Raw genomic sequence first — 24,167 nt, forward strand, 5'->3', positions numbered from 1 at the left:
TGTCTTTTTGTTTTTGTTTTTTACAGCTGCAATTCCTTGTTCTTTACATGGGAAATGGAAGGAAAACTCAGAGGTACATACAATTACTTAAGTACAGACACCTGCATTTAATACTCTTATTTACTTTACAATTTACCTTGATTCTTTTTATCCCTTAAGTTCCTACTCTCCAAAAGCCTTTCGAGTTCTTGTCTCCAAGAATCACAAGGTCCTTTTTTCCTCCACTTAGTTTCTCACTCTTAGTGCCACTGTACAGTTACATGAAAGAATGAGAAGTTTGGCATGAGTAAGGGTTAAGATTAACTATCATAAGTCTAGGAAATAAATTGTACTAAGATTGCAGCTTTGGGATTTCCTGGAAAGAGATCAACAAGAAAACCAAAAAGTTTATTTTGCTAAAATACTAAAAACATCACAATGATATGTCTTTCACAGGTGTACCTTAAATGGGAGCTTTACCTGCATACAATTACGGCCCTGAAAGTCATTAATGCTTCCCTGTACTTCATGCATCAAGACTGAACTGGTAAAAATCTGTATCAACTGTCTCTTTTCCCCCCTAAATCTATTGTATCATACCTTTCACATGAGATATTTATAGATCCCGTATAATGTACTGTAGAGTGTTGTAGCTGAAGTATTACAAAATTGAGTGGATTTCAGAATGTGCATCTACAGCATGGAAGAGGCTTAGTTTGTAAGAAAATGTGGTTCTAATATATATTTTTAAATGAATGAATGCCTAGTAAATACATTAAGAAAAATAAGAGTAAATTATATACAGAATCCTAATTATGTACGATAACATATTTTGGTGGTATTTTCCAAACATTTATTAGAAAAATCACTTCAGCACTCTGTAAAAGCTTCTATATATTTTTCTTATAAATGCCCACCCCTCCTTCTGTTTCCCTCTCCAAAATAGGTAGAACATATAGTAATGAAAACAACTTCCACATTTTCTCTTCTTGACATAACAAATATGCGTATCACTATTTTCCATTTTACTATAGATCGCATTTTCACACACCAAAATATAAAGGGATAGCTCAGTGGTTTGAGCAGTGGCCTGCTAAACCCAGGGTTGTGAGTTCAATCCTTGAGTGGGCCATTTAGGGAACTGGGGTAAAAATCTGCCTGGGGATTGGTCCTGCTTTGAGCAGGGAGTTGGGCTAGATGACCTCCTGAGGTCTATTCCAACCTGATATTCTAGGATAATACACAGTGGTTTCATCATAGGAAATACTGCAAAAGCTGTCATAGGTAATCACTCAAAGGACCAACAAAAAAAATGGTTGTTTGACAAAGGTGGGCTTTTACTATAGGTGAAGGAGCAAGACTTGCTTTGGTTTGGTTTCTTCAAGAAAATAAATGACTTAATAAGAGTGATGCCATGAATAATTCCATCTAGCTTATTTTACAATAATTCAATTTATTCTTTTGTAAGACAATTCCATGCTGGTTCAACACATCCTAAGGACATGTGGGCCAGGGCTGAATGAAGTGCAGAATTGGACTTAGAATTAGAGTTGGTGAATATCTTTTCATCAACATTTTTTAATATATAAAATGGCTTCTGGAACCAAATGAAAATGTTTGCAGAAAAGTTTTGGTTCAGTAAAAATTTTCTAGTTTTTCAATGTAAAACCAAACAACAAAAATTTTAGGTTTTGGGGTTTTTTACCCCTTTTCTGTATTTTCTTCTCCTTCTGCCAAAAAAATGGAGAGAAATTGGGGGAGGGGGGCAAAACTAACCCCTCAAATCTTTTCAGTGTCCCAGATTCTATATATGGTAATTTTGGGCAGGATGGTGAATAGACCTCCACCCCTGAACTCCCATTAAACCTCTGTGCTCTAGGCCCTGCAACACCTCGGTCACTTCTGAAGTGGCCTCACCAGCAATTAGGGGTCTCTGGTGTAGACAACAAAAAACTTCTGGTATCACCTTCTTTTTCCAAAGCAACAACATTGGGAGAGTGAGGCACAGTGGACCTCTCTCTGGTTTTCAGTAAGGAAAGCCAAGGGAAGCCAGACACAGATAAAATGATCTCAGGAGGAATATGTTTTAGAGGAGAAGAAATAATGGGCCAGGGAGGTAGGGGAGGAGAGGCACACAAAGGGCCAGGGAATGAGGAGGAGGATGAAAGCTGAGGAGGCAGGTGGATAGAGATAATCATAGTAATGTTATATTTACAGCATAAAGGCTGTATCAGTCAATACAATTTCACCTTAATACCAATAGGCAAACTCTATTCAGCCCTGGCAGCATATAGGGGAATGAAGCAGAGCTGGAGAATGAAGGCCCAAGCAGGCCTTTAGATGAAAGCCCACCAACTCTATGAAAACAACTCAAATAGTCAGAGAGAAGACAGGTCTTTTAGAAGTCAGAACCCCACAACCAGTTGTGGGAAGACTGGGCTAGAGACCAAGCTCTGTTTGCAGTTTTGGTTTTATGAAAATCGTTCTTTTTTAAACCGTGTAGACTCCAAAAACCCAGAGAATAAAGTTTTTTGGAAAAGGACATGCTTAGTGAAAGACTTTTTGTTGCATAACCAGGTGACCTCTTACACCTACTTATAGAGCTCTCTTTGCACTCTTTTTCTAGAATTATGAGGTGCTTGCAGGAGCTGTTTGGGCAGCCAAGTATCACAAACTATGTGACATCATATTAAAAACAAGCAAAGTCTATGAGGGTATCAGCCCACTCACTGTCAGTGTGGTTTCAATCTAACGATTTTACTCAGATTTTATTCTGCTCTCTGTTCATGGATTCCCAGACTATAAGAGCGCAAAGAAACACCTCTTTCCTCCTCACTTTTTCCTACTCAAAAAGATGGTGCCCTTTCCTGTCAGATGTGGACTTCACCATGGTCATCCATGTCTTTGTTACATCTAGGCCAGGGATTGGCAACCTTCGGCATGCGGCTCGCCAGGGTAAGCCCCCAGCGGGCTGGGCCAGTTTGTTTACCTGCCACGTCCACAGGTTCGGCCGATCGCGGCTCCCACTGGCCGCGGTTCACCGCTCCAGGCCAATAGGGGCTGCGGGAAGTGGTGCGGGCCGAGAGACGTGCTGGCTGCCATTTTAGCCGCAGGCCCCATTGGCTTGGAGCAGCGAACCGCGGACAGTGGGAGCCGCGATTGGCCGAACCTGCGGATGCGGCAGGTAAACAAACCGGTCCAGCCCACCAGGGGGCTTACCCTGGCGGGCCGCATGCCAAACGGTGCTGATCCCTGATTTAGGCTAATCTACTGCAATATGATTTGCCTGGGACTACTGATGAAAGCTACCTGAAAGCTTCAACTAATGCACAATCCAGCTACCTGATTATGAGCAAGACATACCAGCAAGATTCTATTACAACCCTGTTCTGCATAGGCTGTCAATCACCTTCTGGGTGAACTTCAAGGTGTTTATCTCCAAAGTCCTATGTGGACTTAGTCCTGACTTGAGTGCAGCAGACTGGACTAGAAGACCGCTCAAGGTCCTTTCCAGTCCTACACTTCTATGATTCTATGGCCCAGGAACCAGATACTTTTGAGATTGCGTCTTACCTCTCTGCTCCACCATACCAGACACATTCATAAGATTAAGCTTACCGTACTAAGAATAAGGTTCAAGAGATCGGGGGCAGGGTTTGCTTGGTGGCATGCACTCTAACCAGAAATACATCTAAGCATGACACTAGCCACGCTCAGCAAATGCTGTAGAACACACATCTTTGCCTGGGCTTTTTGCTAACTGCAGACTCCAATACCCTAGCATTACCATTATCAAGCTTACCCTCAAGCATTTCCTGTAGAGCTCTGTCATTGTACATGGTAGTAAGAACCTCACCCACTTCCTATGATTCAAATTTTGGGAAAAGCCATACCAAGTGACTTTTATCAGAAGGGACTTACCAAGTTGTCACCTTAATAGTAAATTGACAGATCAAAAATTTGCTACGAGTCTCAGAAGAAACCAACCAACGAGAACTCATTAGGCAATAGAGTGGTTTTCCAGTGGGTTCACTGGAAGCCCAATTGTTTGAAAAAAATGTGAAAATGAACTCGACTGGGCAGAATGAAAATGTGTTGTGAGGACTAATCCTTCATTGGCAAGAAGAATTGGCTGATCCAGCAATTTTGTCTATCTCTAACTTCTCTGATTCTATGACTCTACAAGACTGCTAAAAGCAACTGAACCCATTTCCATTTCTGGGTATTTTGTGCAGGATTTAAAAAAAAAAATTGTTTTTTTTTAAATCCTGTAATAAACACCTGTGCTCTTGGGGTGAAGCTTTGTATGCCAAATTTCACCCTGAAAAGAATATTTCTAGCTAAGTTATAAATCCCTGAAAATAGAGATTTATATTTACAATGGAAAGACTGATAAGCTCTTACTGCAGCTTTACTAGCAGGCGGCCATGCTCTAATAAAGAGGTGTTATTTTAACAAGAGCACTTATAATGGCAGTATAATGTAGTTAGGAAAGAATGAACTTTACAAGGTGAGTGTAGAACTTAACACAAATTCTCAAGCCAAAAAAACAAATAGTGGACCTCAAGGAAAGTCTATTAAATACACATTTGCTCATGGACCATGTGATTTTATGGACTTTTACCAAAATGAAATGCAACCCACTATTTAATATTTTGGAGCTTTTAAAGTCTTCATCCATTTTGAAGCTGAATAAGTAGTGGCACTCGTACAAAATTCTTCCTAGGAAACATGAATTTGGGTAAGAGAATTCAAAAGATTCATAATCACATCTATGGAATATTATACTAATCACCAATATAGGAATCAACTTGGATTTACAATTCAAATGTGTTTCATTTATGGCAAAAATAAAAATGTTGTGGAAGGAGTTAATCCTTATAACAGACCACTACAGTCACTGGAAAAGCTGCCAGATTACAATGGGTCCAGGATTTTGTCTCCTTGTCTACTGATGTTGTTATGGGTGAAATCACACTAGCAAAAGACAATGTAAAAATCAGGGCAAAAATTCACCCCATATCTCCCATACATTAGCACAAAGCAGAAGTAAACTGACCTTGTACAGGGAACTAAGCAGGGGTTCAGAGGACTAAAGCCACACAGAACCCAACGTGGAGGTTGACCAGAAATCTGCAACACAGTCCTTCTGCAGCAACTATTCCAGCCTATGGATTAGAATATCAACCATTGTCCCTCAACTTCTTGTATGGATGGCTTCTACATAGCCTAAATGCATACCCAGCATCCTGTTCCCTGTTCCACCCCAATACTCCTCTCTAAATCAACCCATTCCAAGCTGTCATGGAGGTCATCTCCCCAGTTTGATGGTCTCCCTGTGTGGCCACTCCACTTATGCATCCCTAAACAGGGGCAGGGATACCGTGGACCTGTGGAAATGATTAGACCCTTCTGGGCGGTCTTTCCCAAAGGGAACTTCACCCCAAGTGAAGATCTTTGTGAAATATTCCCTATAGTGGGATAAACCTATCAATAAAACATCTCATTAAATATGTCCTTTATTAGTTGCTACTTACACTCTCCAAGTCTTAAAACACAAGTACACTTTCACAATTACACAATAAAACAAGGTTCACAATATCACAGCTGGGCTCACTTCACTTCACTTCACTTTTCTCTTATATCTCACAGACTGACTGGCGACACCCTGCCTCTTATATACCTGTGAGAGCATGGCTGACAACATACTAGGAGGTTCAAGGAAAATGTAGTTCTCAAAAAGTCTAGAAGGTTCCACGAGATTCTACAAAGGTCCACAACATTCTAGGAGATTAGTGAAAAATGAATCCACATATGGAATACCTGAAACACTTTACTTCAAACATTCTATTGTTCCCTTTTGTCGTTAACAACAAAAACAGCATCCCAAGCCTGGCACCCCCCAAGCCCGGTACCCCACGCGGTCGCATGGGTTGCCTGCCCCTAAATCCAGCCCTGCCGACTGCCCCCTCTGAAAGAATATCAGAAAATCCACCACTTATAAAAATGTCCTGGGGAAATCACTTCAAAAGAAAAAGAAATTACTTTTTTGGGACAATTAGAGAAACAGTAAAGGTCTGAAAAGAATAATTATCTGTCTTTGTTTTATTTCTTCAGACATCCCAGATTTTTTGTTTGCTTGTCTATTTAAATATAGGGATAAACAAACATGTAAACTTGCTGCCTTCTTGTTTATTTTACATAGCAATGAGTACAAAAAGCCCTGAGATGGCAACCAATCTCTTTGGATTTTTTACAATTGTGTTTATTTTTATGGAATAAGAAACTTAATATGGTATATCCTTCTTACATGAGGCATTAATAAAATGGCACTTGCAAATTTCACAGTGAGATTCAGGGGATGAACTCTCTTAATTTTTGTTACTGCATTACTGCAAACAGCAGGATGCTTACAATCATCTTGCAATCTCATTAAAATTTAAATGTAAATCAAGGTGCAGCAGCTCAATAGCCTTCTGACAGTATATAGTCATATGTTTAGATTGTAAGTTCTGTGGAGCAGACTATCATTTGTTATGTGTGTATGTAGTGCTGAGCAAACTGGGATCCTGATTCCTGATTGTGGCCTCAATGCACTACGTGGTAAATAAATAAATAAAAACAACAGCAGCAATAATAATACTTTTTAGCACTGCTCTGGAGCTACGCTCAGTACTCCAAAGTTCTTAGTATTTGAGCCAACAGAAGGTTGCACATTTAGCTTTGAGGTGACATCTTGCTCAATATTCAACAGTGACATCTACAGTAAAGAAATGTGCGGCACTGATGGTATCAGAAGGGAGTCCTATCAAGTCCTCCTCACTGCAAGGCAACCCCATCATGGGCTTCAAGACCAAGTAGTGCAACAGCAGGTACATTTTAAAGGAACCTTTAGATTCCACCATGGATGCAGACGAATCCAGAGGAAAAACAATCACTGTGAACACTAACTTGGTGAAAAGGAACTGCATAAATACAGTGTTATCTGTGTAGCACTGATGAAGAATGAGATCATATTTTTGTCTTAGTGTTTATTTAGGTAGAGTATAATGATATGCATAACCTAGAACCATGTTTTACATGATATGATGTTGAGTGTTTTGTTAAAATGGGAGGCTTGGATCCAAACTGGACCATTGTGAGAAGCTTCACTCTGTTCAGGTTGACAAATTCACGAACAACTTTTGAACATGGTATGAACAAGTATTTGGAGAGTCTATATGTTAATATATGCATCCCATTGGTGTATGACATCCTGAAGTATAGTCGGTTTTGACCATTGCATAGGAGATGTAAGAAAAGTGTTTTAAGTAACAGCATGGGGTAAAACTAAAGTCTGATATGTGTCACATCTTTAAAAGAGAAATCCAAGATCAGGGAAGATTACTATTGAGTGAGGCAGGCCCTCAAGATGTGGCACCTATTCAATGCTTGAAGCAAGAGAGACCAGAAACCCTCCAAGAGGTCCAAAAGCTAATGTGTTTCCTGGGATACTATCACAAGCTCATGAGGGACCTCATTCACACATAGCTAAAGCCTTATATGACCTTTTTCTGTGCCTGTGTATTCACCCCTTCCTTTTATTCAGAGTGCAACACCAACTGTCAGAGAAATATAGATTCACTAGATAATAATATAATATAGAGATTAGCTAGTCAATGTATTTTGTTGTCTCATTTCCAGATGTAGAACACTGACATAGTAGAAAGATCAAAAAAATCACTTCCAAAGTCAAGGACCAAGAGTGAGACTGTAGCCAATGAGAGAGCTGAGATCCTGACTTCAATAAAAGCTAATGACATTTAGCAGCTGCTCAGCAGGGTTAAGTGTTCAGTTGTTCAGCCCCTGTTGTTGAATGCTGGTATTGATTTTATAGCAAATGTGACTAATCCTCTTCAAAAGGTGGGTAATGCTTCACCCCACAATGCTCACACAATTCCTGTTAAAACCAACAGGAACGGTGCACATGCATTCAAGGAAAGCATTTTGTTTCTCTGTGCATGTTTGCTCCATTAAACAAACCTCTCCACTGTGAAAACTATAGGCCTAATCCAACACCCACTGATGCAAATGGAAAATTCCCATTGACTTCAATGGGTCTTACATCAGGCACTATGAACCTAAATCTTGCTGCTCCAGGCATAGACTTCCCATTGACTGAAGTGGGTGTGAGTCACATTAAGTGGCTGAAGGACCAGGGCTTTTATAACAATTCATTAAATGGGATACAACAAAATTCATAATCAATCTCTTTAAATAAAAGTTTTTCTTCAAAGAAACAAACTACTGATTTATTCATTATGAGTATTCACATCTTTTTCTGTTCTTTAAAAAAAGTGAATTTGGTGCAGCAAATTATTGCATTTAAATAATATTTAATTCAAGTATGTTATTTTATCAAATAAAAATAATTCTCAGCTTTATTTGGGGAAAAATTTGAAGGGAGCATTTAAAAAAGTTAAAAAGAGAATTTAAGGAATATGCTTTTAAATATTTATAAATATTTTAAATGTTTTCAAAACACACGGTATGGTAGAGAATTAGAACCTCTTTCTTCTAACACTGAAAAAGGAAAATTATTACCATAAGAAAAACAGAATTATCTTCAAACCACTTTGCCCCTTTCCCCCTGATTCATTGCAGTGCTTTATCTAAATCAGACCCTCCTCCAGCTTGGCTTCCCCATTTATAATTGTAAAGAAACAGTACATATTTCATTACAGACAGCTACAAACCTAGTAGCATTAGGTATATATTAGAATCCTAGAGCATCTATTTATTTTAAAACTGATTGATATCTTTTAATTCTGTTTTATACCACCTGAATTCAGAGACTGCGAAGACCTTTAAGTACTCTAGTCCATCCTTAATTTCTATAGCTTTGTCCAATCTACTTTCTAACTTGTTTCTTTTCTTCATGTTTTTCCATCTCTTTTCTGTGTTTTCTTTCTTTTTTTTTCAATAAAGTGCCCTGTAGGTTTGAGAGGCTGTGTCTGCTTCCTTGGTCCTCTTTCCAGAGACGGTTCTGAGAAAAGTTATTAAAAGTAAGCCATATTTTAGATGTAAGAAGATCACTTAAAATCCCAAGGGTTTGTTTAGCCAAATTGCAAACTATAGGCACTTTATTCCACCTTCAACGGGGCAAACTGGCAGAGAAGTCAGTAACTTTAGAAAATTGCCATCAGTCAGAGGTTCAGTATGTGATAAATGTAATCCATCACTAAAGATCCAGTGGGATTCCAACATGATAAAGTTATTTGTGGGATCATTAGACATTGTTCTTCATCTCTCAGCTGTCTCCAGGTCTACTTTCCAATGTACAAATTTATTCACTAAAGGCTCTATTCATTTTTATCATGCAGACAGGAACACATTAATACTGAAAAAGCCTAACAAATGTGTACTCCTCTGTTCACCCAACCCTCAGAAGAATTCTTTCAGAAATTATTCCTTCCAGAAAGGGGAGTTATCTGCATAGCATAGCATGTATGGCAATCAGGTCAATGAACATCCTTATTAAAAAGCCCAGTTCATGCCCCTGACCCCCCAAGTCCCAACTTAAATGACCACTTTGTTGTTCTGGAGATGGAGGACTTGTGGAATATGAACCCTCTAGCGATTGGATGAGCTGTTGTGCCCCACTTGGCCACATCTGCTCCTGGGTATCCAGAAGAAGAGGTCTGAATATGGTCCAAAAATACATTGATATACAGCTTAATGTTGAATCCAAATGTGTAGTACAAGATTTTAGTCCAGTTTTCGGTAAGCTTTGAATAAAACACATCTTAGTACAGATGGCAAAATCCAAATGACTTTCAATTTTCTATCTGTCAAATGGGGATAATTGCACTTCCCTATTTCACAGGGGTGTTGTGAGGATACACACATTAAAGAGTGTGAGGCACTCAGATAACATGGTGATGGGGACCATATAAGTGCCTAAAATAGATAGGTTGCTCACAGAGGAATCGAAGTGATTAAGGCCCCAATCCAACAAAACACTAAAGCACTTGCTTAACTTTAAAAATATAAGTCTCACTGAAGTCAATGGGTCTACTTATGTGCTTAAAGTGCTAAAGTGCTTTTCTGGATTGGGCCCTAAGTCTTCAAGGAACTAAAATGTTTTCCTTGCTGTTGTAAAATGCATATAAGCTGGGCTGGGGATTAGCATCTAGGACATTATTTAAGGCTGTTTAATTGGGAAGTGTGATGGGATGTTCACTGCATACTGCCCCTGAAAGGGATAAAATGGCTCAGAAAGGTGCTACTTGACAGGATGAGGTGGGTGAGGTGTAAGTTGGCTATACATCCCTAGTTGAACCTAAAGCCCAGCTGGTTGGGAAGAGGAGGGGCTTGTTGAAAGCCAGGGAGAGGACACCGGAAAGGAGCTGCAGTGGAAGAGTGTCAGCAGTCACTCTCAGAGTTGAGAGAAAAAAGTAGAAAGAAGCCTAGGACAAACAACAGCAAAGGTGGGATGGCATGGACCTTAGCTGCTGACTGTAGGGTCCCAAAGTTGGAACCCAGTGTAGACCACAGGCCTAGTTTCCCCTAACAGCCACTGGGGGAATGGCATGAACAGGGCAGTGGACTTTGAAGACTGCCTGAGGCAGTTTGTTTAGACAGACATTGATACCCTGAAAGAGGAGAAACTATAGTGACCTGGCTGGAGGTCTAAACTCTGAAGAAAAAACATTGCAGCTTGTGGGGTGTAAGAGAAGCCACAAGAGATGAGAAACCACAAGAGGCGACATCATGCCAGTAGTGAGCTAATCCCCAGACAGGCTACAAGGAGGCATCCTAGTAGTGAGTAGAGCAAACCCCATGACAGGGAGAACCGTTAGTTTTTCCAAAATGACATGACAATCAACATTTCCAAAATGATTGTCTGGGACAGAAGATTAACACTTTAAAATTGCTTCATGTGTCTTGGTGAAAATGCTATGTCCTTCTAAGAACCCTGAGCATTCCCCATTTTCACCCCTCCCCTTTGAAGCCCTATTCTGTACTTGCCCTCACATTCACTGAGAAGAACTGGATGGGACTAGGCCCATCAGTGACAACCTTTTTTCCCTTTGCTGCTAACTCCTGAGGTAGCCTCTGTGAAGTGGTAGAACACAGCAGTGTTTTCTGAAGTGCTTGATACCCCATTAGAATGTCAAGATGACATACCAGGTACTTTATATGGGATAGTTCTGGAGCTGTATTTTGCCCCATGCGTACATTCAGCAGTACAGAAGTGATTAATCAGCAGAAGGATATGGAAAACAGAAGGAGGAATGGGATGTGGTTTCCACTGTATAATGAACAATATAAGTGCTCTGCCTTCTCCCAGCCCTTTCTGGCACTTCAGTGATAATTTTATTAGAAAATGTTGATGACTTCTTTCTTTTCCTTGGCTGGTCTGTTTCTCTTTTGTAAATTCTTCCTACATATTGACACTGGCAGAGACTTGAGCCAGCTGGTAATGGTTTTGTTCCTGTAAAAAAAGGATTGTGTGTCCTTGACATGTCACTGGATTAAATAAATATTCCCTGAGAATAATGTGGGCCTAGAGGCTGTAACTTTTGGTTCTCAGACTAGGACAACTGGGTTTAGAATATTCAATAGCTAGATGCAGCTTGTTTTATAAGACTGAGTGGGAAAGCATGACAAACATATACATTTATTAACGATATGTTTACAGGATATCCCAGTTTAACTTGACAACTCTACCAGCAAATGTCATGGGAAGCCCAAAGATATTACACGGTACATATGACATGACAATACAGTTCTAGTAGAAGCTAAATGTCAATAATTTTAGTGTTTTAATACTATAAGCACTGTGTACACCTATGGTGTTCTATACATAATAAATAACATCTGTTTTACTGACTGGAGTTATATATATTCTAATAACCATGGATTTGAATTTCTACTTTTGCTCCGGTGTGCCTGGGGCAGCCCTCACTGGAAATGCCAAGGTCAGGGCAGGCTGCAAAAGGAAGAGCAGATACTCCCAAGACTGGTGGGTAACACTGAAGTTAAACTCCCCAACCAGTCACAAACTGTGCTTCTGATCCCCCACACTGGTTATCAAGAAGCAAAAAAGAAATCACACAGCCCCCTTCATTGCATTCCAATTCTCTGGCTCCCAATCAGCACCTAGGACCAATACAATGAGAAGTTATTTAAAAAACTCTGCTCACATATACAAAATGTTCTTCTGACCCCAAAGGGTCAGCCATGTTACCAGGTCAGTATAGGTTTGGATCTTACCCAAAATACTACGTTGCCAGCCAATCCTTTAGAGTCTAAAACTAAAGGTTTATTATAAAGAAAAAGATAGAAGAAGAGAGATGTTAAATGATAAAACAGTCACATACATACAAAGATTTCAAAGTCCATCAGGTTCCTAGCAGTATTGGTAAGTTTGCTGGCTTGAAAGTCCTTCTGGAATACACTCACAGCTTGGATGGGTCATTCAGTCCTTTATTCAGAGCTTTATTTGTAGAAAGGTGACTCCAGCGGTAAGAAGCTGGAATGAAGACAAGAAGCAGGACCAAAGACAAAATGGAGAAGATGCAGCTGCCTTTTATAGTCTTTTGCCATGCAGCTTGATTTCCTTTGTTCCAAACACAAACTGTCCAGCACCTGGCCTGGAAGCCTTAGAGTTCTGTCCATAGGCCTGTCCCTGCATGCCTGCCTGAGTCATAAGGTGTATCCCTTGCCTTCTGTCAATGGGTCAATTGTATAGCTGATGTCCCTTGATGGGCTGTCAAGCAGGCTAGGCAGTGCTAGTGCCAATCTGTCTGAGGGTGTCACCCAGATGCATAGCACAATTTTGGAACTACAGACATACCATACATATAATTTACAATACAAACGTGATACAAACACATACATGAGATTATCATACCTGGCAAATTATAACATTTTTGAAGATACCTTACATGGCATATCTGGCATAACCCATTGCAATTTTATAATACTGGTATTCAAAATATCCTAAAGTGTCCCCAGATTCCATACAGCATCACACTACTATATAGTCCTGTGGATTAAAAGAAGTCTATTTTTTTTTTTGGAATATATTGTCATTTGATATTTGATGTTCTGAGACTGTTCTTTCAAGTGTAAAGCAGTAACAGTAATGTTAAGACAATAGTAATGTAATAATGTTTTGGGAAGGAAGGAGATAATATGATTCATCCAGGTCCATTCATCAAACTAAGTAGTCTTTGTCACTTATTTAGTTAGCTAGTTAAAATACACCTGTCCAAAGCACAGAGTACATGTATAAAATACATAGTTTTAAAAATCCACACAACATACAAACAGAATCAAGTCCACCACTAAAAAACACTCCACTTTGAAACTCAGCTTTTCCCAGCTCACCATCTCTCCTCCACTCAGCAATCTCCACCAGAAAATGCTTGGACAGAACAGATAAGGTGTACCTTTTGTTTGTTACTCTGGGTCCCTAAAACCTATTTCTTTTCTAATATATTTATATTTACAGAATCTCCTGCTGTCTGTTTAATATAGATACAACATAACCATCCTTAGTAACACAAAATTTTTTGCACTAGATCAGACAATTGGTCCATTTGTACTCTGCTTCCAGCAGTGATCAGTATCTGATGCTTCAAAATATGACAAAACACACCTTTAACATACCGAACTATGGCCCTGACGGATATACAAATGGACTTAACTTTATGTAACAAGAATAGTTCTATTGACTTCTTTGGGACAACCCACAATGTGAGTTGTAGGCTTGGGGCTTAGCTGTATACTGTTTTATGGGAGGAAAAGGAAGGGGAAAAAAATCTTCCTGACCTCACAGGTGCTGTTCTAGCTACTGTCTCATTCAGAAACCCAACTAGACTATTATGACAGAAAAGATCCAAGGTTAAAAACTAAATCATTGACTTTTCCAGAAAACTTTTTATTGCCCAAAGTCACCATAGCAAATTTCCCTACCTTGTCTGCAAGAGCATTTCTACATAGGAAGAAGAATGCCCACCCTCTCCAGAGCCTGACCTTTCCATTCACTTTGGGCAGACAGATTCTACTGAAACAAACGGCAGGAATCAAACACCAAAGCTTAGGCCCTAGTTAGCATTTTATTCTTCCTGTAGTACACTGCAAACCTCATATGAATTGCAGGTTGGCAACTGAATTTCAAGAGCTAGATTGACTGAGCCTTGGAAATCTCTATCCACAGAATAGACACAGTGTAGGCAGTGACAGAGCAAATTTCCCAGTGTTACAACTTCCATGTGCCTTAATTCTGATCTAGAGGGCCCTCTCCTAGGGATGGAAGATATTCCTGTCTTCATGTACATTTAGTCCTTGGCCTCTTTGCCCACGATTGCCAACAAAGGTGCTAGTTAGTGCCAAAGGCACCTGTCCACTGGGAACTGGATTGAGCCAACCAAAACATTTTGCATAGACCACTGAAAAATAACTACATCACCTGGTAACAACTTTCAGCCACAGCACTCTGGGCTACATTGGAACATATACGCCAGAGGTGAGATGCTTAGTATCCAAATATCACATTGTCTCCCAGAAAGCTTTTTTAGTTCTTAGCATGGCTGTGGAATGGCTGCCAATTGGTACAGTAGCCTCCCTCAGAGAAACGAACAACAGTGGATTTTGCAGATAAACTCAGTGGAGTTCCCAGAAGTCACTTTTAAAGGCCCATATTACACATATATTCAAGGATTTAAAATAGCTACAAAGGATCAATGCAGGACTCTAGACTTAGAAATGAAGGGCTAAAATAGTATTGCTTGGCTATATTTGGGAGTGGAATCAACTAAGTGAATGCTGAATCTAAGAGGGTTTTTGTTGTTGGTGTTCTGGGGTTTTATTTATTTATTTATTTATTTATTGGCTGAATAATGACCTTGCTGATGTTGGTCTTTCATTTATGAGCTCATTCATATTATACCCAGGAGGTGAAAAGTGAACACACTTGCATAGCAGCATGAAGTGGAATCTCATCAGCACGCACAGCTACAGACATTTCCATTTGCTGTTGAAAAATGTATTCCTTTGAAAACAAGGGACCCACTTCACAAGTATCAGTATTATGGTACAGTGAATATCCATTTAGTTAAGAATTAGGGTAACCACAAGAATAGTCACACACAAAAATGGCCTGACAAAGTGCTAATTGCACAGTCCAGGCCCAATTCTGCCCTTATGTACACTTGATTGCTTACAACACCTGATTACAATAGCAGTGGCACCTGTGTTCCAGCCAGCACAATTGGCCCTTAATTTATAAAACCTTTAAATGACAGGCACTTTTTGTTCAGAAGACACAGGTTCTAGTCTCTTTTTTGGTGGAATCTAAAAATAATATTTACCTTTTACATAGCACTTTCAATCCACAGACTCAAAGCACTTTACTAAGAAAGGTAAATATTGTTATCTGTATTTTTATAGATGGGCAAACAGGGACACAGAAAGGTGAAGTGACTTGTGCAAAGTTAGCGGCAGAATCAACAACAGAACTCAAGTCTCCAGACTCCCAGTCCACTGCCCTATCTACTAGATCAGGGGTCGGCAACGTTTGGCACGCGGCTCGCCAGGGTAAGCACCCTGGCGGGCCGGGCCAGTTTATTTACCTGCTGACGTGGCAGGTTCAGTCGATCGCTGCCCTCATTGGCCGTGGTTCGCCGTTCCGGGCCAATGGGGGCGGCAAGAAGCGGCGCGGGCGAGTGATGTGCTGGCTGCGGCTTCCCGCCGCCCCCATTAGCCCGGGACGGCGAACCGCGGCCAGTGGAGGCCGCGATCAGCCGAACCTGCCGCATCAGCAGGTAAATAAACTGGCCCAGCCCGCCAGGGTGCTTACCCTGGCGAGCCGCGTGCCGAACGTTGCTGACCCCTGTACTAGATCATAATGAGCAAGGTGGCTTGGTGCACAGGAAGTGGAAAGCTGCTGACACAGGAAGAAGGAAAGAGATGCACAAATGTGAGAGGAAACCAAGGTTCGTTCAGACAGGAGGAAAGGCAGGACACAATAAATAAGCAAATATGTACTGGAAGAGATGGGCAGAAAGGTGGGCCCAGTGAGTTTGTGCAGAGCCCTAAAAGTGAAGACAGAAAACAAGTGGTGGAATTCAAGAAGGGGATAACATGATCAAAGCAGCCAGAAGACGATGTTGGCTGCAGCATGAACTAGAAAAGGAAGAGATGGGAGTCAGGGAGACATGGCATACCGTAGTGTAGTTGAGAGATAGCGGGGTGTTGACTTGCATTTAGGTAGTGGGGATTGAGAGGAAAGGCCAGACATTTTTGAGATGTTGTAGACATGGCACCAAAAGAATCAGTGAGAGCCTGAATGTAAGAAGTTAAGGTTGTAAGGTTATAATAAAATAATAACAATAATATTTTGCACTTGTATCGGAGCACCTTCCATCAGAGGCACCTAAATGTGTCTTATAAACATTAAGGCCATTGGACTTACTCAGATGTTTTCAGTTTTTTTAAAATGGGACTTTTTTCTTGGTGTTATATTCTGAAGTAATAACTGTACCTATACCTACACAAAAAAGTGTCAAATAAGCATTGGTAAACTATGAATTTTGTGATTTCTGCTTTGTGCCACTCTAAACTGAACACAAATTATTTCCTTAACACTCATTTCATTAGAGATGTAAAACAAAGTTTTAGAATAGTGATTCAGTTAAATCTTCATCCCAATAGTGATTCAGTTAAATCTTCATCCCAATAGTGATTCAGTTAGATCTGTTAGAACTTTTAAATATTTTTCCTTTTAAGTAAAGCAATCTCTATTTCATCCCATGGTGCTCTACAATTACAGGCACAGATATGAAATAATTGCAATTAAGTGTTAAATCACAGACACCATAAGTACTACAACATATTTAAAACAAACAACAACAAAACCCCTCAGTTTACTGGGGATAAAGGGAAATTAACATGGTACTCAATTGTATCTTTCCATCAACTTTTTACATACGAAGAAGTCTCCTCTCCAATTACTTGCTTCTTTGTTTAACTGGATAAAGGACAAGCGTCATGTACTGCCCTTGAGGTTAACTTCCATTACTATGCTAGGATGCTGTGTTTGTGGATCACATGGAGGACACATTATTTTGACCTACATTCTAAATCTATACCATTCTACACTTCCTTGTTTAGATACCTATTCTCTCTTTCATGCTCATTAGCAGCAATGCTCCAAAGGCTTCTTTATTCAGTCTCTTCCTGGCCCTTGTGGCATCTACCCTGTTGTATCTAAGGATGTTGTTATATCATCCAATTTCCCACTGTTCACAAAGGGAAGCGTTCATCATTCCTAATGCTTTGTTTTGGCTATGCGGGGATTTTTAAGGCCTATATAGTTTACTACATCCTCCATCCTCTTCAAAAATGAAATGCTATTCTCTTTTTAGCTTGTGAGCGACATCAGCTGTATCTTCACAGGGGATCAATGCCAACCACATTATAACCATTTTCTTATTTTTCTTTGAACACAACACGAAGTCGGATTTTAGATCAGAGGTAGCTACTTCATGTGGCCAAAATAAGCCTTCTTTTCAGGTTCAATATTGTAGCCCAGTTGTCTTCAATTGCAAGAATTCCCTGTGGGGGGACTTCGTCCTTTCTATTGCTGTTCACAAAAGGAAAATCTTCTCTTGTCACAAATGCCTGCAAGTGCTTTTAATACATCACCAGATCTCCAGCAGACCTAGTTCTGGTTCACTGCTTTACTCCAGCCTGATAAAATCTGCTGAGATGCCTCCCTTTTCCATACATACTGACAGTAGGCTAAATCTGTCACCTGTTCTTAGTCCCTGTCTTGCAAATTAGCTGGTGCCAACAGATATCATAGGCTGCTTTTAAGCAGTGCTTTATTTTCCTCAACAATCTTATCTCCACAGATCTGCCCAAGAAAGTTTCCTCTACAGGATTCCATGTTATACATTGTTCATCCCTGCTGCCTTAAAAAACAAAAACAAAAAACTATGCATTCAAACATTCTACCTACCTAAGTTTGTCAGTCTTTTCCTTTTTCCTGTCTCCCCTACACAGTTAATTCATTATAAATTGAGCTGGGTGAATACTGGTAAAATTTACTCACCACCAAACTTGCTAATTTCAATTCACCATTCAGGCCCATCCTATTGACATCCTTGTCCATTCATTTTTGTGCAAACATTCAGCTTACGCCTTTCCCTCCACATAAATGTTTATGGGAGGAGCTCTTTTATTCACATGAATATAGGAATTTGTGTATATATTCCTGACCAGATTGCTACCCTGTTAAACCCCTCTATTAGACTAGTTTTGTGTGCTTGGAAACAAAAGTGTTAGGAGGAAGGAAGAGAATGGAGGAGTGAGAAATCCAGTGATTTTCAAAGTAATAACTGAGTGATTATTCCTTGTGAGGAGCAGTGAGTAGGGGGGAAGACAATTTGAAGGAGGGAGGAGGTTTGGGTAACAGAAAAGCCTCTTGCCTGGAGACAGTTTGCATATGTTGCCTCCCCAGAATATGGAGCTTGGTGTATTCAGTGTCAAGGCAAAGGGCAAATATCAAGGCAAAGGGATCCGTGCCTGGGGACAATCACATCTACCCCTGTTATGGAGCCTCGTATCTGGTCCTGCAACTACATGGTTATCCAGTACTGAACAAATATGTATGAGCAATCACTGTTCTGAATGATAGCATGTCATAAAATGGAGGCCATTTTTTCAATTCAGGCATTTGGTAAATACATGAAACAGGATGTGTGTTGAATATAGGATTGGGAAGTTAAAAACCAGCTCCCTGAAACTCTTGGCCAGATTCCTGGCACTCAGGAAGGCAAATGAGCTGGACATGATCTAACCAGAGCATTCACAAATATGAACTTGCTTGTACATGCACCACACAAAATTGCTTGGTGTGAACACGATGAGAAAAGTGAATGTAAAGTCTACTGTGTAACCAACAAATCTAGATTATATTTTTTCTCTTTCCTTAGGCAGGGAGGAACTCAGTTATTTATAATGTTGGGTTCATCTGTGTAGCCAGATATAATTCTCTTCTTTGGACAAAACAGAAGTACTAAAGATTTCAGATATTCTAACTCTTCTTAGGCTTGCTTATTGTCATGTTTCTCTCTCTCTAAAATGTTCCTCACTGCCTGCCTGAGAGAGCCAATACTCTGATGATTGTCTTAAAGCACTAGTCTTGTTTATAAAGGTTAGGCCATCCAATCAGGGAACAAAATGCATACCATGTGATTTAGGTGACCAGTCACACAGCCTAAATAGCTAATTCCAAATATCCAGAACTTGAAGGAACTATTTCTGCAAACACTTCATTAAAACCCATAATCCCAAACAGGCTTGTAAAAACTATTTCACAAACAATTACAAACGACAAACAAATATGTAAATAATGTGATCAGTTTTTAGATAACTCATGAACTGAACAAGAGGGGTAAAATCTGTTTAAGAAATCATTTGCAATGAATAATTCTAACGTTACTATTTACAAACAAAGTCAGATTCTTAATTCACTTTCAGGTTCATTGGGGTTAGCTTCTTTTTGTTCATTGTCATATTGCTGCACATCTTTTTTTCTGAGCAAAATCCTGCTGCCTCATTCACTTGAATATTATTATTAAAAATAATACTTAGTACTTACATAACATCATGCATTTCATCCAAAGGTCTCAAGGGAGGATATCATTCTTTGCCTTCAGAATTCATCTCAAGGTCCACATCTGCCATCACATGTACAAAAAAATCAATCAACATTTATTGGTTAGGCTCAGGAGCAGTTGGGAAAAATCATTTATTTAAATATTCAATTGCAAAGTTATATTATATAATACATTCTATATGTCTCCCTCTCCCTATCTTTGTAGGGCCAGATTAATGCAACCAGGACCCTAGGTGCATGCAAAATGGGGCTCTCCATGGCTCTGTCCCCATGCTGTGGCCCCACCTCTAGATGATCTGGTGGTCCCTTCTGGCCTGAAACTATGAGTCTGTGTATGTCTACACTGCAGTTAAACACTCGTGTGTGGCCAGTGTCAGCTGCCTTGGGCTTGAGTTGCAGGGCTGTAGAACTGTTGTGTAGACCTTTGGGTTTAGGCTGGAGCTCAGGCTGAAGCGGGGAGGGTCCCAGAGCCTGGCCTCCAAGCCAAGTCTGGATGTCTACTCTGCAATTTTGTGGTCCCGCAGCCCAAGTCCTGTGATCCCAAGTTAGCTGACATGGGCCAGCTGCAGGTGTTTAATTGAAGTGTAGAAAAACCCTCTATGACCCCACTCCTCACCCCTTGCTACCACAACCTCACGGGAGCTATCATGGAGTACTGGCAGTGGAACACACACAGAATCCTGAGCTGTAGTGTTATTAGGGGCCTCCCAAACAATGTATTTCAGATTTAACAATCCATAAAAATAAATAAAACAGCTCATATGTCACGGAGCTATTGTTTCAGGCTGTCTGCAGACTCAGGCATATACCTCTGCAGTGATTACATTGGCCTCACATAGTCAAGCTTTTTTCTGCATGTGTGAGATTTTTATGCCAACTCTTGGCTCCAGGAACTGGGGCCCTAGATTCATGCTTATGCCCTAATTCAACCCTGCATCCTTCGTGCATCACTTGTCTTTTCAGACTATAGTTTCTTTGGTTCAGGAACCATGTCTACCAGTATATCTGTACAATATCTAAAACTACGGGGCCCTGATCCAGGCCTCTGGGTGCTACCATAATATGTATTTAAACAATAACTATTAACAACATCCCCATTTTATGGATGATGACACTGAGGCACAGAAAGGTTTGAGCAACTTGCCGAGGGTCATGAACCAAGTTAGTGTCAGGGTTTCAGCTTTAGCTTTCAAATGAGTTTAAGTCATAGTCCACGTTGAACCCATTGCTGCAGTACAGTCTAGAGGTGACAAAATATGCATCATGGCTCTCCACCTGAGAGAAAGATTACAAGCTCCACCCATAAGGGGTGAAGGCACATAGCTAATCTTGCATTTGCCAGGAAGCATGAAGGCTTAAAAAGTCTCTAACTTAAAGTGCTGCTGCAAAACAGGAACAGGAAGTCTCCCAAAAAACTGTAGCTTCAACAGGCTACCCCCACTGGATTCAGTGGGAGCTGAAGATGCTTAGCACCTCACAAAAGGCACTCAGCACTTTGCTGGATCAATACTCGCATGCCTTAATAGTCATATAATGAAACAATGTACCGTGATGCATACCTGCAAGGAGAAAGCATTGGTTCAGTGATGCTTTCTGAAGACTGGATCTGGAGACTCACATTTCCAGATGGATCAAGGACACTTATTTTCAGATGCATTGCTCAAAAGTGCCTTAAAATAAAATGGACATTTTAAATAAATATGAACTGCCTGACCAGATTATGTCACCTCCAGATAGTGTGTCTTCTGGCTACATTTCTGTAGGGCAACAGCTAGTAGCCCCCCTAAGTAGTCTACACAAAAAAGCTGTCCCATGCCAACAGACTCGGTCTTGTAGGGCCTGGGCTGTTTCATTGCAGTGTAGACTTCTGGGCTTGAGCTGGAGCCCCAGCTGTGGCACCCTTCCACCTCACAGGGTCCTAGAACCCAGGCTGCAGTGCAAGCCTGGAAGTCTACACTGCAATGAAACAGTGCTGCAGCCAGAGACCCACAAACTCAAGTCAGATGGTGTGCACCAGCCGTGGGTATCTAGTTGCTAGAGATACCCAAAGTTAGTTCAAAGTATACTGCATATACCCATCCCTATACATTTGTACACTTATACTGTATCATGGGGAAGATGGGGAGTATGGTATAGAGGTTAAGTATAGGACTAAGAGTCCTTGGCTCTATTCTTATGTTTTACACTATCTGGCCTACCTTAGTCAAATTACATGGGCCCAGACCCTCAAAGAGATTTAGGAGCCTAACTCCCATTGTCTATCTAATACAGTATCCTGTCTCTGACAATTGCCATTAGCAGATGCTTCAGAGGAAGGTACAAGAAACTCCATAGTCAACAATTTCAGAATAACCTGTCCACAGGTGATGACCTTCTTAACTCTCATCAGTTGGCCATCTGTACTACTCAAAGAATGGTGGGTATATCAATACTTACCTACCTCACAGAGACATTGGGAAGCTTAATTAATATTTGTAAAGCACTCAGAGGTCTTAAAATGAAAAGCACTATGTAAATTCAAATAAAAAGAGTAGCAGTTAGAATTAACTTGCAGTCCATATTAATGGCCCTCCATGTTCATCCAGAGGATTGATTTTGATGTCACACCTTTGTAAATTAGAAGTAATTCCACTAAAGTCAACGATGGAGTTACACTAGTGTAAAACAGGTGTGAGATCAGAATTAGGCCCATTAATTCTAATTATGGTCTGGAAGTGAGAGGGTACTGTACACAGGCTAAAAGGCTATCATTCTATGAGACAGACATTCTTTTGCTGGAATTTAATTCTCACAGAAAATTAATGGCATTTATCTGAGAATTGATATTGCTAATCATCAACATTAACATGGTTAGTTCTTTCTGTTCCTGATTTCTGCTCTTAACAAAAATCCAGAGAGAAACGTATTTAAGACCTGGTGCAATGGTGGTATTTATCATACTCTACTGTGAATCATTTCAACCCAAGTGTCACAAATAGAGGGGATTATTATTTACTTTTCTGACAGCGAAAACCACTTTTGATGGATTGAGAATCCCCATCAGGGCACAGCATTTGCTTTTGATTGAAGCAGGGAAATTCTGCAGACAGCTTTTTGCCTGTCTTCAAACCTTTCACCAGTTGAATAACCCCCAGGGTTTAATAGCTGGTAAGACATCTGTAGGCAAAAGTAAGAGAAATGAGTTGATCAAGGAATAGCATTGTGTTTCCAACATGTAGCAAAATGAGTGCCTCTTCACCATCTGTTATTTGTGCAAGCATTTTATTATGTAAATGTCCATACACACTGCATTCGAAACAAAGGAAAATGACTTCCACTACAGTATGCTGATACTGCCAGGCTCCTGTGTATGCCCTGAAAAAGAAAAAAAAGTGGCAGACAGAAAGTCTTGGGTTCATCTAGTCCCTTCCAAAGAAATAGAAAAGATTCAGTAGGTAGGATTTTGTTTCCTACTTCTCATTAGCACATATAAAGTGTAGTAGCTGGAGACGTATAAAACATTGAACACTAAGCTAAATTCAGTGGACTCAGATTAAAGGTAAGAGGCCCAAACAAACAGACCGTCCTATATTTCTGCTTCATGATGGGCTTGGTGCATGTTTCAGACATTAGGGCATGAAAATGGTGCTGTCCAATCCATTTAAATTTGGGACTCTGTCCTTGAAAATGAAAAGGGGCCGTCAGTGGGCCCAAACCTGCAAGGTGCTGAGCACCACAAAACTCTCAGCACCCACTGACTTAATTGAGAGCCGAAGGCAACACAGTACCTTGTAGGATTGGGTCCTTTAATTGTCTCCAACACAAAGAGCATTGCTGTGGGGTAAGTGTGGGGAGGCGAGATGACATTATACTCCACATCCTGGTTCAAAAATGTCATTAAATTACCAATTTAAATTGAAATGTAATTATCGTAGCTGGCATATTTTTGGCAGCTGTGATTAAAAAATCCCTTAGCTACACTGTACCAAGGGAAAGCCCAGAGGAGTTCTGACACTGCTTCTTAATCAAAATCTGCAGAGACACAAAAGCTTTCAGCTAATCTATGCCAAGCTATCTTGGACAGCATGGCATTGCCTGGAGCACCCTTCTGGTGGCATTTGAAACACCTGGTGCCCTTAGAAAAAAAAAACCCAGCCCTAATACTTTCAGTAATTTGTTCAGTCTGTAGCACCCAGGTGGTTATCTGCATGAACACATTTCCTCATTGTGTATTTCACGTGGCTTAAATATAATTAAACTATCATTGCATTCATTGATTTAGCTTAAATCTTAATTTGATAATTGGAAAAAGTGTACATTCTAAGTGTGGAAGATTAATTGATATTTCAAGTGCACTTGAACAGAAGTAATTGAAGTCAATGCCAGACTTGACCAATTTGATGATTTAAAGGTGGTTGGTTACTTACTTTGTGGTATTTATACAATTTCTTACAGTTGGATCTATCCGTTTTCCCTGACCTAATTATGATTAAGTGTTGAACTTTACCAATAGCCAACTGCTGCTGCTATATTG

At 40.2% G+C, this 24,167-nt stretch overlaps 1 long non-coding RNA gene across 1 annotated transcript; it reads right to left on the reverse strand.

Moving 5' to 3' along the window:
- Window positions 1-19,636: 19,636 nt before the first annotated feature.
- Window positions 19,637-22,802, reverse strand: LOC112109091. The gene is made up of 3 exons (XR_002908289.1): window positions 22,650-22,802; window positions 21,214-21,324; window positions 19,637-19,715 (listed from the first exon to the last, which is right to left on the reverse strand). It is a non-coding gene; the product is annotated as an uncharacterized LOC112109091 (long non-coding RNA).
- Window positions 22,803-24,167: the final 1,365 nt, after the last annotated feature.

Source organism: Terrapene carolina, unplaced genomic scaffold, assembly GCF_002925995.2.
Source record: "Terrapene carolina triunguis isolate 2854851 unplaced genomic scaffold, T_m_triunguis-2.0 Scaffold38, whole genome shotgun sequence".
In the NCBI taxonomy this organism is placed as follows: Eukaryota; Metazoa; Chordata; order Testudines; family Emydidae; genus Terrapene; species Terrapene triunguis.